The 16,293-nt window shown below is 38.3% G+C and overlaps 1 long non-coding RNA gene across 1 annotated transcript in view; it reads right to left on the bottom strand.

The window, feature by feature from the left end:
• Positions 1-16,293, bottom strand: part of LOC125278316 — a 59,059-nt gene that overhangs the window by 20,854 nt on the left and 21,912 nt on the right. The window contains exon 3 of the long non-coding RNA XR_007187090.1: positions 5,008-5,066. This is a non-coding gene — a long non-coding RNA (uncharacterized LOC125278316). The remainder of the gene's footprint in view (positions 1-5,007; positions 5,067-16,293) is intronic.

The raw sequence follows: 16,293 nt of genomic DNA, 5'->3' as shown, positions 1-16,293 counted from the left end.
TTATAAACCAATCACAAGAACAAATCACATTGAAAAGACTTGAGTGACATTGATTTTTACTCAACTGTAAGGTTTAAATGTGTATGTACCTTTCTGTTCGGAGACTCACTTGGTTGTTGTGACCAGTGATCTCCCGGCCGTAAATAAAACTTCATTTCTACAAAGAGCAACTTGGAAGTCGTGTCAGGCATATGCTGCGCAGCTAAGGAATAGAAGTACTAAAGATTCTACGCTCAAAAGACCACAGCAGAGACAGTGATAGTGTTGGAAGACTATAGAGTCGCCCTCGGGGTGAGGCTGTAATACTCGGAGTTAGTATTAATGATCCTGTGTCGGACCAGCGTACACCTGAGAAGGACGGTGAGAGTGTATAGATACTAAAGACCTGTGTGCTCATGTGTGACTGAGGTAGTGATAGTAGCTTCTTGACGGGACGCCGTCACCTTATTTCGGGAAGGGAATTACCTCGAAATATTGGAAATGTATTAGAAGTATTCGAGAAGGGAATTACCTCGAGATACTGTAGTATTGTATTGTATTATATTCGGGATGGGAATTACCTCGAAGGTACTGTAGTACTGTATTGGTACTGAGTATTATATATTATATTGACAACTGGAGGTTGTTTGAATTGTCAGTGGCGAAGTCAGATTGTATTGAGAATTTCCACGACAAGATCTTTTCCATCTAAACTGGTTACATCTCTTTAGCCTGTAGTGAATGTTTTATGAGCAGTAGGATAACCATATTCATCCACGCAATCATGCAGAGCCGAAGCACAACCAAAACAATTGTTCTTTGTTCTTGCGCAAAATGCATTCAGTTTTGTTTTTTAACCACTAGAGGGCCAAAAGGTACTTAGGCCCCGTCCACACGGAGACGCATTCTGTGTATACGCACAAATTTTGTCTCGAATAGGCGTTTCGTCCACACGGATCCAGCGTTTTCGGAAGGTGAAACCGGTATTTTTTGAAACCGGGTCCCAGAGTGGATAAATCTGAAAACGACGCCCTTTGCGTTTTCGTGTGTACAGCCTATCCATACATTTTGTGAAACGATGATGTCATCACCCCACGTGTCGACCCTAGTAAGACACCGCTAACAGCACAAAACGGCTACAACAACAATAATAGCGTACTACATGCTTGTGTTCGTGCTGCAGAAGCTGCCGAGCCTAAAGCTTTATTAAAATAAAGCTTCATTTTGAAACTTTACTAAAGTTCGTATACAGCGCGCAAGGTTTATGCGCATGCTCCAAGTCTTATTCTTCGTTTTTAGTGTATCTCTGTGGCAGAATTACAGCGCCACATACTGCTCTGGCATGCATACTACATCGTTTTGAGTCGTTTCAGTAGTTTTGTGTGTACGCAGATATTTCTTGAAACGAGGAAAAAAAGATCAGATAGGGTAAGCTCTGGCTTCGTGTGGACGTAGCCTTAGTGTACCGACACGTTTGATAGTTGTGTGTGTGTGTGTGTGCGTGTGTAAGTCAAATTAAGGCCATGTCCACACTAATACATTTTTGTTTGAAAACTCTGTCCATTTTAACCTTCTGTCCACACTGAGATAGCGTTTTTGTCAAGTAAAACTGAGCTTTTTGGAAACACTCTCTCTAAAATGGATAAATTTGAAAACGCTGATTTTAGTATGGATGTTGAAAACAGAGGTATTGGAAAACAATGACGCATGTTTAGTCATATTGTACCCATAGATAGTTATACCAAGCCTTTTTACTGTAACAGTGTTGCTCAATATAAATGCTCCTTTGCGTTTTAAACCATGCGAGTTTGAGTGCGACCTGGACGCAACAGTTGAGTGATGTGATCATATGCTAATAAAATTGTACTAGAAGAATAGCGTGAGAACTTTATTATATCTGCTCTCTCTGCATCATCTCGTGAGCTTTTAATATGTTTTACGCATGCACAATATAAGGTTTATGATTTATGCGTTTTCAGACGTCTCAGTGTGGACAGGCCCGGATTAACACAGTGTAGTGCCCTAGGGTGACCACATTTGAAGTGCCCCCCACCCCACCCCATACACTTTATATGCTAGTGATGAACATGTCATACTAAATATCTTTATTTTCATCATAAAAGGCATATATGAGGACTACATGCAAAACCATATGTTAAAAAAAACAATAAGCAAGCCCAAGAAAGACTGTTGCAAGCAACCAGCAAAAAACACACACTGAACTTTACAAGCATCTAAGCAACCATCTAAAAGAGAAAACCGTTCCACAAATTTCAAATCGACAACAGCGTCACATATTTGCCGAGAAATAATGGTAAATAAGTCTTACCTAAGCAGAAAATCTTTTTTCTAGAATTTGTGCATACAAAATCGTTAATTCTGCCTTCACGTGCTATTGGAATTATATCGTAATTAGGCCTACGAGCTTCCTAGGTAAAAAAAAAAAAAAAATTGCACATGAACATTTACATATATATGTAATCATTTGAAGCGTATTGTATGTTTTATACACAGCGAAAATTGCCTGCATTTGACCGAGATTACAGAATTGTCAGCCACCGACGATAGCACTGTGATGGTTGTAAGTGCATGGGACACCACATAGGCCTATAATTTTGGTTTTAATAAGATTTTCCAAATAAATAGGCAAGAATAAACCTGGCGTCCTCCATGCAGTGGCATGCACAGACCTCCGTGAGGGCAGGGGCGAAATCGTGTTCTGGGGGAGGAGAAATGGGAACGCGGGGGCACCGCGATGTAGAGACCTACATCGGATGGGACAGATTTTTCAGTCCCGCGCCCGCCCGCTCCCGCAGGATTCAGTCCCGCTCTTTTATGCAGCACTGTCTGCATAAAAACTCCGGCGTTTTGAGTGGTGAGAGTATTCTAACATGAACACCTGATAATTGCGTCTCCATTGCGTGTCAGAAATCAACAGATATGTCTGTGATTGGCTACATTGCTCAACACTGCAAACACCAGTTAGGCTATAAATAGAATCTCGTATGCTTGCGACTGCAAATCGTTTTTATTTTATATTAGTTGTTCTTGTTGCTTTTTGCAATATATGAATAAAAATTAGTAGTTTTTAGATATTTTATGTTTAAATATTTCTATTTTGCAGGACTCCTGCGAATCATTTGATTCTCCCGCAACCCGCACACGATAGTGCACACTCGCCCAATCCCATCTATGGATAATCCGGCCCTGAGTGTGGATGAGCAACTTTTGGAAAACACTAGTGTGGATGGGGAGCGTTTTTAAATGAAATGTCTCCGGATTAATGTAGACGTTGCCTAATTTATCTCACTGGTATTTTCTTGTATTGTAGAAAAAATAGTGGTAGACCCATAAACACAGCAACCAGAATAGTAGATCTTTTCTGTCTGTCTTTTGATGTAGATTGAGAGGCTTCACATGGAGATGTTTGCACTACGTGCCAACACTCAGTACCTGCAGCAACATTCCATCTGCTGTTTTCGAAACTTCTAGCAGACAGGTTTTTCATCTCCAGAGCCCTTCAATCGCACTTTACACTTTTCACCTCATTACTATTGCATTTATTTATCTATTTCATTTGTTAATTAGTCTCGAAATTTTAATGAGAAATCCAAGCAAACATTGATTCACAGTCCTCTTGCGATTAAGTGGAAATGTGCTAGTTCTGGGAGAGATTCTCTGCAGTAGCAATGCAGCATTATATTTCATTTTACTTATAGTGATACAGCTAGGAGTCTTTGAACAAAATAAAGTTACTTTGAAGGTTCTTTGAGCACTTTAGGTTCCTCATAGAGCCTTTTAAAAGTTTCTGAAGCTAAACTTGTAGAGCACAATACAAGCAATGGCATCATATGTACTTGCTCTTTAAAAGAGCAGTATTATTTATTTTTTTTTCTCCTAGAAGTCATTATCCCAAAACAAATAATCATAGTAAATAATCCTAGAAGCATCAGCAGCCCTAGGCACAATATGTGTTTGTGATGCTGACAGAACATTCATTTTGCATGTACTAAACAGCATTCTCTGTGTATTAAATATCCATTGCTTTCATGGTTGTCATGGGACTGGAAATAGAGGAGTATTACTAGAACTTTTGCAAAAAAGCAAATATGGTGATATGAAAACATGCCTCAGCACAAAGGATCATGTGACACTGAAGACTGGATCAATGGCTACTGGAAATGCAGATTTTCCATTACAATTTAAAATACAGTTATTTTAAATGGCAATAATATTTCACAATATTACTGTTTTTACTGTATTTTCAATCATATACATGCAGCCCAGGTGAGCATAAGAGACTTCCTTCCTCAAAAACATTACAACATCTTACCGATCCCAAATTTTTAAATGAAATGATACTTTCATTAGCATTGTTTAGAACAGTGATTCTTAGTTTTAAGGTTGAAATGATTGGAAGATGAGAAAATGCCATCACAAAAGCAGTGTCTAGCGCTTTAGTTAAAGTAAACACAAGAGGAGACTCCATATGCCAGCTGCACACTCTCAATAGAAGAATAACGCACACTCAGCAGGGTTGACTCAATAAATGTGTACAAAGTAACCGTCCAGGATCTTAGTCAGCAAAAACGGTCCCACAACATATTGACTTCAACAAACTTCTCCATTCTAGCAAAGACAATGAAGTAATTCATTTTATTGACACACCCTGTAAACACATTCACTTTTCTGATTAGCCAATTAAATTATATAATTTCCTGTAATTAGATGAGTAATAGACTTGCTATCTCTAATGTTGTGTGAGCAATATACAGTTAAGAAATCAATTAGCGTGTGCTGCTCACTCACTATACACAATGCTTTTAAGTATAATTAGGAATAATATATATCAGCCTCATTAGTATGTATCATTCGTAGCAAAAACAATGAGGCGAGTATGTGTTTTACAACTAAATGTTACCCCAGTGGGGTATTTATTAAAGACACAGGGAAAATCAATTGTAGTGTAGTGACAGTGCTCTTGTGGGTGCAATGCATGTCTGCACAGGAAGTAAAAGTGATGCTTACGTGTTCCCGAAATAGGTGGGACAGCAGCGGGCAGCCGAGGGTCCCCGTCGAGTCTGCATCTGGAATTGTGGAGAGGAATGAGTTATTAGTATAACAACGTCCTTATTTTGTTGCCCTGGGCGACAATAACATTGACAGCTTCCTCTCATGTGCTACTGTGTACTTGGATTAGCATGGGTTTCTGGCTTCCTTTTTATTTTAGATTGAATCCATGCAGAATGGGAGCTGAAACTGTTCATTAAAATCACTCCTCGTGACATACTGGGCTATGAAGACAGTAACCTGAAATCTATAAAACATGTTGTAAAAGAAAATGTTATTGCTCATGGTACTAAATGAAGGTATCTGTTATGTTCCACTGAAGTATCAACAACGTCTGAAGTGTGGATAATTCAAAGGCATTATTGTTGCCAATGGGTAAATCACTGAATAGACATAATTTTAAAAGTGGCTTTAGAAGACAATATATGTATATTTTTATATAATTGAACATAAGTCTATCAGTGACCTGCAGCCCAAATTGGTTTATACAACACCATTTTTATGCGATTTCGCCTTTTATTTACACAACAGTGGCGTTTTGGGAGCCTGAAAATGCAAACTTTTGAAAACGATACCGTTATCATCTCTGTGTACATTACAAATCCATGAATTTGTGAAAACAGTGACGTGATATGCATGTGTATTACGGGAACGTAATGTTTCTTTATAAAGTGACATCGCCATCTACTGGCCTGGCATGAATAATGCAGCATTTTTGGTCGTTTTCATGGATCCGTGTGAATGGGGATCATTTTGACAACATTGTCGTCTCGACATGAAAAACACAAAGGAAAAACATGTACTTAAACTTACCCTAAATTTGCTCTCCATGTAATCTGATTTTTTTCCCTCATTCCCTCATTTTCCCTTGTCTATTAATTTATTCTTGTATTAATTTGTGGCTGTCCACTGACATCTAATGCTCTCCTGTGGCTGCTCTCCATCAACATGTGGAACACGGATGTAAACTCTTCCTTTTCCACTCGAGCACCTGACAGTGAGATTGGTGGAGGAAGAGGGGGGATGTTAGCATCAGCACACCTGTTAGTTTCTCATGTGGGAAATGAGCCTGAGGCAATTAGTCATAGTAATTAACATCACCTCAAACTAAAGCAGGCAAAAACCAAGTTACATAAGAGGAGACTACAATTAGACCTGCTGTCAAAAGTCTACAATTAAAGCAGAATCAATCCTACTTGTGCCACAAAGCTCTGGTTAACAACATTCTAATGTTTTGTTACTGGAGTATTATGACATGATTCCTCAGAGTTTCTGTTATTTACCCATGATAGTCACACAGATAATTAGCACTGTATTTTCAATTATAATTGTTTTTCTTGTTCACTGCAGTTCCATTTTGCCTTTTAACTTCTATGATGGGCTCAATATTATATGTCGTTATATCAGATTGATTTTATTATGTGCTGTCCACAAATAGATTGTTTGGACAGCAACCATCTAAAAATCGAAGGGTGTTTTTGCTAGTTTGTTGCAATGAGGTTGTTACAGAATCCTAGGTGGTTGCTAGAGTGTTGCTATGTGGTTATGGTGTTCTGGATGGTTGTTAGACAATCCAGGGTGGTTGCTAGGGTGTTCTGGGTGATTGCTAGAGTGTTGCTAGGGTTTTCTAGGTGGTTGCTAGAGCATTCTGGTGGTTGGGTGTTGTGAGTGGTTGCTAGAGTGTTGCCATGTGGTTGCTAGTGTGTCCTGGGTGAACCATCTAAAAATCTAAGGGTGTTTTTGCTAGTTCGTTGCAATGAGGTTGTTACAGAATCCTAGGTGGTTGCTAGAGTGTTGCTAGATTGTTGTGGGTAGTTGGTAGAGTGTTGCTATGTGGTTGCTAGGGTGTTGTGGGTGGTTGCTAGAGTGTTGCTATGTGGTTGCTAAAGTGTTCTGGGTGGTTGCAATGGTGCTCTGGATGATTGCTAGAGTGTTGATAGGGTGTTCTGGGTGGTTGCTAGAGCATTCTGGTGGTTGGGTGTTGTGAGTGGTTGCTAGAGTGTTATGTGGGTGCTACGGTGTTGTGGGTGGTTGCTAGAGTGTTGATATGTGGTTGCTAAAGTGTTCTGGGTGGTTGCAATGGTGTTCTGGATGATTGCTAGAGTGTTGATAGGGTGTTCTGGGTGGTTGCTAGAGCATTCTGGTGGTTGGATGTTGTGAGTGGTTGTCAGAGTGTTGCCATGTGGTTGCTAGGGTGTTGTGGGTGCTTGCTATAGTGTTGCTATGTGGGTGCTAGAGTGTTCTGGGTGATTGCTAGAGTGTTCTGGGTGATTGCTAGAGTGTTGCTATGTGGTTGCTAAAGTGTTCTGGGTGGTTATTAGAACACTCTGGTTGCTAGGGTGTTGTGAGTGGTTGCTAGAGTGTTGCTATGTGGTCCCCAGGGTGTTCTAGGTGGTTGCTAGGGTGTTGTGGGTGATTGCTAGAGCATAGCTATGGTTGCTAGGGTGTTGTGGGTGGTTCCTAGGGTGTTGAGGGTGGTTGCTAGAGCATTGTCATGTGGTTGCTAGGGTGTTCTGGGTGGTTGCTAGAGCATTCTGGTGGTTGGGTGTTGTGAGTGGTTGCTAGAGTGTTGCCATGTGGTTGCTAGACTGTCATAACTCTAGCAAATGATGCAGGGCAAGTTATGCATCAAAGTATAATATTTAGCATTAGAGGCTTGTTCAGATTCCCAAGCCTAAATATGACCAAAAATAATGATACTTGCTTTAGCAACCACTGCTAAAAATAACATTGATAGCCTCTAAAATAAATAAATAAGGTTGAACAGCTCTAAAAAAAAAAAGCCTACATTTTGAATGCCTTTTTTCTGCTGTTATATGTGGAAAAAAAATGAATGTGAAAGTAATCAATTGCAAATAAAATCATTGAAAAATAAAGTCTTCAACTTGTCAGCCATTGATTCTCACTTTTCCTGCTGGCAGTAAGATGCATTTGGTACAACACAACCTTTAAATTCAACACAAAGAAAGTGCAATCCCAAAAGACTGGTACATAAATACAGTTTTACGGGGGATATTGAGAGCCACTGCCAGCAGCATGCTCAATAACTCTGTGGTGATAAAGCTTCTACTGAATACAGCTCATCACGGATGGGCTACACACACATACTGAGCTGTGCTAATTCCCTTTTCACATACAGTCTTTCATAGTCTGAAGCAAATGGCTCCAGCATTTCTTCAACATGCTAATGTGAACCTCTGTTTCCATACAGTTAGCTGCTGTGAGCTGCTCTCTGCGCTGTGACACAACCCCTATTTACACGCCATGCTGTTCACAGTCGTATCCAGACAGAGGTATTTAGAGCAACTCTGATTCCAGGAGGTCGCAGGTACAGAGCTGTTATGGCTGACATGTTCTCAGTGAAGGCAAATGCTTATATTGGTGGAAAAACGGCCTTGGAGAACGAGATAAGGCTATAGAACTGCCAACAATCTTTGGAAATATAATGAGTAAAATAGCCGAAACGGACTCCAAAATGCCTCGTATTTTTTACCACTGGCTGAAATGGAAAAGACTGAGATTAGACTGAATGCAACAGGAAGATTACAGTTACATAAACCTGAACACTTTAGGCTGCATGAAGGCATACAGTACAAGCTGTTAAAATGGCAGATTTCCCTCTTAAGCCCAAAATATACTTCTTTTTTTACGCGTACGCTAGTGTACGTGCACAGCCTTGCAAAGTATACTTCATTTGATTCATAAACGAATTACTGCAAAAAAAATTAAATGTGCATATGCGACCTGCATGCACACTGTACACTGTACTTCACTCATAAAAAGTGAAGTATACACTGTATATAAAAAAACAGTAATTTTCTGGCAGCAGGGGCGAAAAATACAGTCAGAGAAAATAGATAAACTGTAAAATACAGTAATTTCTTAATTAGTTTCTTACTGTAATTCTACACAAAATCTCCTTAAATCCTATAAAATCTTTTACTTTCAACATACATTAATTTTTAGAATACAGTCAATCACCTCTAAAACATGCTGTTAAAAAAAAAGGTAGCTGTGGTTGCCAGAAATTTACCATACAAAATACAGTATCAACATCTTAAGCTTTACAGATTTAAATTAAATTCACAAAAGAAAACGCATTTCATTTGCTGATATAATGTTAATTTTCAAATCCAATGAAACACTAACAACCATCAACAACAACAAATAGTGATGAGGAAAATCACATGATGACTCAAAGCTCATCACAAGCTTTTCCACAAGCTGAAAAAGACACTAAACACCATCATGGTAACACATGACATTAAAAAATAAACTAGAATTGATACGATGTTAGAACTGTCAACTTATTTAATTTGAATCCAATGAAAAGGATTATTTCTTAATATAAAACAGCAAACGCTGAATGTGTAATAGTAAAATATTACACATTCATATTACTTTATGTCTATGGAAGTGGCAATAATAATCTGTTTTGGTTCATTTGATGTTACCATTGTGGTGATTGGTGTTTGCTTTAGTTGGGCTCTTGAAACCTTGATACATTTTTCAGGATTATTTGATGAATAGAAAGAACAGCATTTATTTGAAATAAACATTTTTGTAACAATGTAAAAGTCTGTATTGTCATTTTTATTCAATTTAATACATCCTTGCTGAATAAAAAATAATTTCTTTAAAAAAAAATGACTGACCACTTTGTAATGGTGTATTATTATTATTTTTTTTTTTATTATTTTTTTTTGTAATGGTGTATTAAATAACAATTTGCTGGAAAACTATCCTGTCTCCTATATAAATGTTTTAGGAGAAGGGACATTCTTATTCTGGCAGCAAATTTTGAATGTGAATATCTGCTGGGAGTGAATTTTGTTTCGAGTACACTAGCATAGATGGCTGCAAAGCTAACACACAAAACTTTATAGTGTCCTTAAAGCTCTCTCAAAGACATTACACCAAAAGAATCCAGCAACCGAAGCCTAGGCGTTAGCTATCTGGGAAAAGTGCCAGTTACTCTTCAGAGAGACACTTCTCTGGCTGCAAGGCCACCACCCACAACATAAAGATGATGTCCAAAACACACATATATTTTGAGGGGAGATACGTGACAAGTCATCCTTGGTTATTTAGACCTCTCAGGACTACTGATGGGAGTAATATCGGATGTTTGCCGAAGCTGAATTGAGAACATAAACAACGTGGTTGGAAGGAGTTCTGTGTTGTCTATTGATCCACTGGGCTTTTGGGGGCTCTTTGTGCAACGGATGGAGCGATAAACACAGCCATTAATTGGTTAATTGGTTTTTCTGGCATCATTGTTTATGACTGATGATTGGACAAAGACTGATGGAATCTCTGCAGGGGGCACGAATAAAAGACAATCCATTTCTCAGATCTATCTGGACTTGAGCCCAGATTCATTAGAGGCACAAGTGATAATTGCAGGGGGTCTAGATGATAGATTATATCATTGTCACCAGATTATAGGGTGCTTATTTTATACTCTTGGAGATTTTTTTTTTTTTTTTTTGCTTCCTAAAAGCATTGTTCTACATTGTTTTAATGAATTTCTAAAGAACTGATATATATCAGACTTGATTGCATCAGTCACAATACTTCATGGGAGTTTTTTCTTTGCTGCTGATCTGTTTGCCACAATTCTCTGAAAGGTGAATGTTTCTCTTCCTTGGTATTCATTGTCGTTCTTCACAGCGAATTTTGGTGAAGAAGCTTGTGTGTTAAAGGTGCCCTAGATTCAAAAAATTAATTTACCTCAGCATAGTTAAATAACAAGAGTTCAGTACATGGAAAAGACATACAGTGAGTCTCAAACACCATTGTTTCCTCCTTCTTATATAAATCTCATTTGTTTAAAAGACCTCCGAAGAACAGGCGAATCTCAACATAACACCGACTGTTACGTAACAGTCGGGGTGTACGCCCCCAATATTTGCATATGCCAGCCCATGTTCCCAACATTATGAAAGGCATTAGACAAGGGCAGAATGTCTGGATGTGCAAAGCTGAATCAACAGACTAGGTAAGCAAGCAAGGACAGTAGCAAAAAATGGCAGATGGTGCAATAATAACTGACATGATCTGATACATGATGATACTGTATTCACGGAGACAAGAGAGCCGTCACTATTTTCATTTTTAAACACTTGCAGTCTGTATAATGCATAAACACAACTTCATTCTTTATAAATCTCTCCAACAGTGTAGCATTAGCCGTTAGCCACGGAGCACTATCAAACTCATTCAAAATCAATGTAAACATCCAAATAAACACTGTACTTAGCGATTAGACATGCTGCATGACGAACACTTTGTAAAGATCCATTTTGAGGGTTATATTAGCTGTTTGAACTTTTTTTATGTTGTTTAAGGCAAGCACGAGCTCCGTGGGCAGGGAGCACGAGAATTAAAGGGCCACACACCCTGAATCGGCTCATTTCTAATTATGCCCCAAAATAGGGAGTTAAAAAAATGAATAAAAAAAAATCTATGGGGTATTTTGAGCTGAAACTTCACAGACACATTCAGGGGACACCTTAGACTTATATTACATCTTTTAAAAAAAAGTTCTAGGGCACCTTTAATGCTGATTAAATAATGGAAGTACTTTCACAACACAGACATGCACAATTTCAGGCTGAATCTGAAATCTCTCAGTAGGTACTTATTCGAATAAGTAATTCACAACTGCTAAAAAAGCATGTTGCATGTAGTGTAGATGTGTGTAGTGTGATTGGAATCCAGACATACAACCAGTAGCGTGTTTAATCTACTTGATACACAGGTATATTCCATATACCCAATAGAAAAGGTTAATACCCACTTAAAAAAGCGTGAGGATACGGATTTGGCGCTCTTTAATGTGGCGTGACAGATCGCTATCGCGCCTCATTTCAAGAGAAGCGGGAGCCTGAAGCACACCTGAACTGTTCCTCTCCTCTGCTTCAAAACCAGTTCAGACAGGACCACTTTGGCAAGTTACTTGTGTTTATTGAAACACAATCTATCTTTGGTGGTATGGTTCCTTATGGGGGTTCTTGCTCCTTGCTCTTGTTCAAAATGAATTGAACATACAAGAGCTTTAACATTAACCCCCCAGAACCATCAGCTTGGACATAGACAATTAAGACACTTATTAATGTCCTTAAAAGCGAACCGTGGTAATCATGTAGATGTGGTTTGGTTATGAGGATGAGTGTCTCTCAGCAGTGAGGTCCATGCCAGCCAGGAATTGAAAGCCTTAGTAATCTGAAACAAAAGACGACAACCAGAAGGTGCACAGTAATATGCTTATGCTTATGATGAGGAGGGAGGGTTGCGAGCAGTTTGAGCATACTTACCGAGCAGTAATGCCACGTATATAGTATATAATAGGAGAATGGTAGTGATTGGAGCGATTTGACAGCTGACCGCGTCAGCTGGTCGCAGCACTATGCCTACGTGGCCTGACTGAACTAACGCTGCGCTCAATTTACAGCACGAAATAAACATAAATAACCATCTAAAGTTGTGTTAAAAGATACAGTACAACTTAACGATATCCGTATTATGTCTCCTGTAATTGCTTAATCAGTTTTTCAACCACGGAAAGACGTTAATAAAGCAATATAATGTAAACAATGTCACGTAACGTCACATTTATCTCAGAACAAAAATATTCAGTGACCATAAACTCGTTAGTCAGCTAGAAAAATTAACTCTAGAGAGGAGCATTTAGCTAAATACATGCACCATATTACATATTAATTATCATTTTAATGTTCTTTAATAGCCTATATAATGCATTTTTGAATAAATTCATCAAGTTGACAGCCACCAATTAAATGTTTATATTTCAAAAAATAATTTGGAGTTTAAATATTTCTAAAGTTAGTAGGCCTATTTTAACTTTATTATTGTAAAAATTTCCTTAAGTGTAATTTAAGTTTGTATACAAATCAGTAAATTTTAACCTTCAATATTAATGTAGTACCAACTGATTGTATATTATACAGCATTAGTAAAATTTACCATGTACTGTACCTGATATACAGTATATCCAAAATAACTGATATCGAATTGAATTGCAAGCTTGTGAATCTAAATGCATAACTATGATGACAGACTGGCATTAAATGGTGCAAAACAGAAAACAAAGTCGAAACAGGGTGATATTGTGACATACTGATAAGCCTCATCTTTCCATTATTGTTAATAGTTGCAACTTGCACTCTTAAATGTGCATTGAAAATTGCCAGCTGATAAAACCTATGATCCAGGCACCGTATTCATACAACATCTAAGGCTAAATAGATCTTAACTGGCTGAAAAAACAAAAAACTCCCCCGGAACGCAATCGCTGGGCCCCCTCTCGTAGATTTGCCTAGGGACCCCAGAAACCTAAACACGCCCCTGCGTACAGTATCCGCCATGTTGTCACTGTCTTGTCACCTACCAAAGTCAGTTGCATCACTTCACTGCCATTCACAAATCCTCTCCCGTGGCCTCATAGGATAGTAAAGTGTCCATCGAATGCACACTTCAGAATCACACCGAAAGAAGTAGGTACTACTCTTGTCACATACTGTTTTTCGCCTACTATATAGTAGGGAAGTATGCAATTTCAGATGCTGCAACAGCCTTGACAGAGAGTGAGGAAATGAGGCAACCTGACCTAATCAAATGATAAAATGGAGTGATGCATTTGATATGACAGTGCTAAACCTGCAGGAGGTGACGTGACCGCAGGTTTGATATCACAATCCATCTTGAATGATGAGGGGAAATCAGGCTAATTGAATTCAGGCATAAATCAGCAGGTTGTTGAGTAAGGCTGCCATGATATGAGCTGGCTGAAGCCCAACACACGGTTTCTCCAGTGGTTTCAGTGCATAAAGTCAGACAAGAGTTCTGGTTTGCAAGGATGAAACTGGGTTCTTGGCAATTTTTAGATGTCTTGCATACCGCATGCACTGTTATGTCCTCTTGACACCAGATTAAAGTGACCCATATACACCAGAACAGATGGCGGGAACCGCTGGCAGATGATAGATCTGGACAGCTCAGGATTGGAGCTGTTGTTGTCCAGCTGTTCTGGTCTTGTGTTTTGCATCAGAGATGCACTGAAGGTCTAATCAGCAGACACTGATTTCCTTCATATTAATTTCTTATTTTCCCTCTCAAGCCATGCAGGCCTTCTCATGGTGCTCAAGATGTTGAAAATACTATACAACTATAATCAGCACAAGTGTAAAAGAATGAAAGGGAATTTCATTCCTAATGTGCATGAAAGGGAAACAATCCTGTAAACTTTTATTATGCAGGTTGTTAGAAGCAGGTTGTTCCTTTTGTTTTTATTTGTTCATTTATGTACTATGTGTTCTGCACTTTTATCTTTATTATATTTGTTTAATGTCTGAATGCCATTAGAATAAAAGCTTGTATTACTACAGGATGGTGCTGATGGAAATTTTTATGCATGTAAATGTGGAAATTGTTATGTATGTACATATATCTGTTTTTTTTTTTTTAATAAAAAATGTGGGGAAAGCATATATTTCATAAGGGCACTGTACTTTATAACATCTATAACGAAGATGCATGATGGCATCACAGTGATGTTGTTGATGGATACCAGATGCACTTTAATGCACAACCTCGTACGCTTGAAAGAAAAGTGTCGGCTGTCATCATAATCTGATGCCAGCAAGTATGTGGTTATTTTGTATGCTTTTCAGGTTTGGTGATAAGATTTCTTTTTTTCTTCTGTTCTATATTCATATGTTTAAAATGAATGTATGTATTTCGTTTTGTCACTCGAGCCCCAGAGCATCTGATTGATTTTAGAAAGGATACAAGAAAAGGGAACATTATCTTGTCAAACACACAGGGAAATCTTTTGTATGTTTGTGTATGGCGTTTCTGCTATACATTTTAAATCAGAGTGTGATTATTCCAGACAACTCGATTCCAGCGTTTTCTTAGAAACAATTTGCATATGCATATATTACCAGTTCAACCTTTCCAGCTAGTCAGTATTGTTACCTTCTGGCAACATAATTTTATTAAAGACCCCTTGTGGTGAAAATCAAGTTTTTAATGTTGTTTATATGTCTATGTGGTGTTTTTAATATGCTTTAAGACAAACCAAGTGCAAATTCATAAGTAAACACCAATGCTGAGAATTTTCTCTTAAAACTGCAGTGATCTAAAGACAGTTTCAAAAACGCGGTATAAAATCGCTGGTGTTTCGTACGTCACAAAATACCTTGTAACCAATAATGTCAACGTGCCAGCAAGCTTTAGCATATCATTAACTATGACCGATCTGAAGCAGGGGAGTCTCAAGAGAAGGTTATACTGGTATATTTTTCTGTTGATATGAAAAATTGGATAGATTTAGCAATGTAACGGGTGTATGATGTATATAAGATGTTATGATGAATATGCCTCCTCCACTGATGTTCTAAGGTGATCAAAGCATTTCTAAGGATACTGATTTTTATTAATCATATTAATTACCGTTATGTGTCCGACATTGTAAAAAGCGATACCATTGTGCAGCGTAAGTTCACCGAGTGGACCTCTGAACTCATGCGAGTGAGTGTAGGCGGGGCTAATTAGCATATTTATAGATCCGCATATACTAAATGAAGCAAGGGTGTAGAGTTACATTCAAGCTATTTTAAAGGGTTAGTTCACCCAAAAATGAAAATTCTGTCATTTATTACTTACCCTCATGCCATTCCACACCCGTAAAACCTTCGTTAATCTTCAGAACACAAATTAAGATATTTTAGTTGAAATCCGATGGCTCCGTGAGGCCTCCATAGGGAGCAATGGACACTTCCTCTCTCAAGATCCATAAAGGTACTAAAAACATATTTAAATCAGTTCATGCGAGTACAGTGGTTCAATATTAATCTATAAAGCGATGAGAATATTTTTGGAGCGCCAAAAAAACAAAACAAAATAACGACTTATTTAGTGATGGCCAATTTCAAAACACTGCTTCATGAAGCATCGGAGCATAAATGAATCAGTGTGTCGAATCATGATTCAGATCACGTGTCAAACTGCCAACAGCTGAAATCACATGACTTTGGCGCTCCGAACAGCAGATTCGACACACTGATTCATCTGTGCTCCGATGCTTCCTGAAGCAGTGTTTTGAAATCGGCCATCACTTTGTAAGTCGTTATTTTGTTTTTTTTTTGGCGCACCAAAAATATTCTCATCGCATTATAATATTAATATTGAACCACTGTACTCACATGAACCAATTTA

The sequence above is a fragment of the Megalobrama amblycephala genome, linkage group LG11 (genome assembly GCF_018812025.1).
Source record: "Megalobrama amblycephala isolate DHTTF-2021 linkage group LG11, ASM1881202v1, whole genome shotgun sequence".
Taxonomy (NCBI): Eukaryota; Metazoa; Chordata; class Actinopteri; order Cypriniformes; family Xenocyprididae; genus Megalobrama; species Megalobrama amblycephala.
This window is presented reverse-complemented; position numbering and strand designations above follow the sequence as displayed.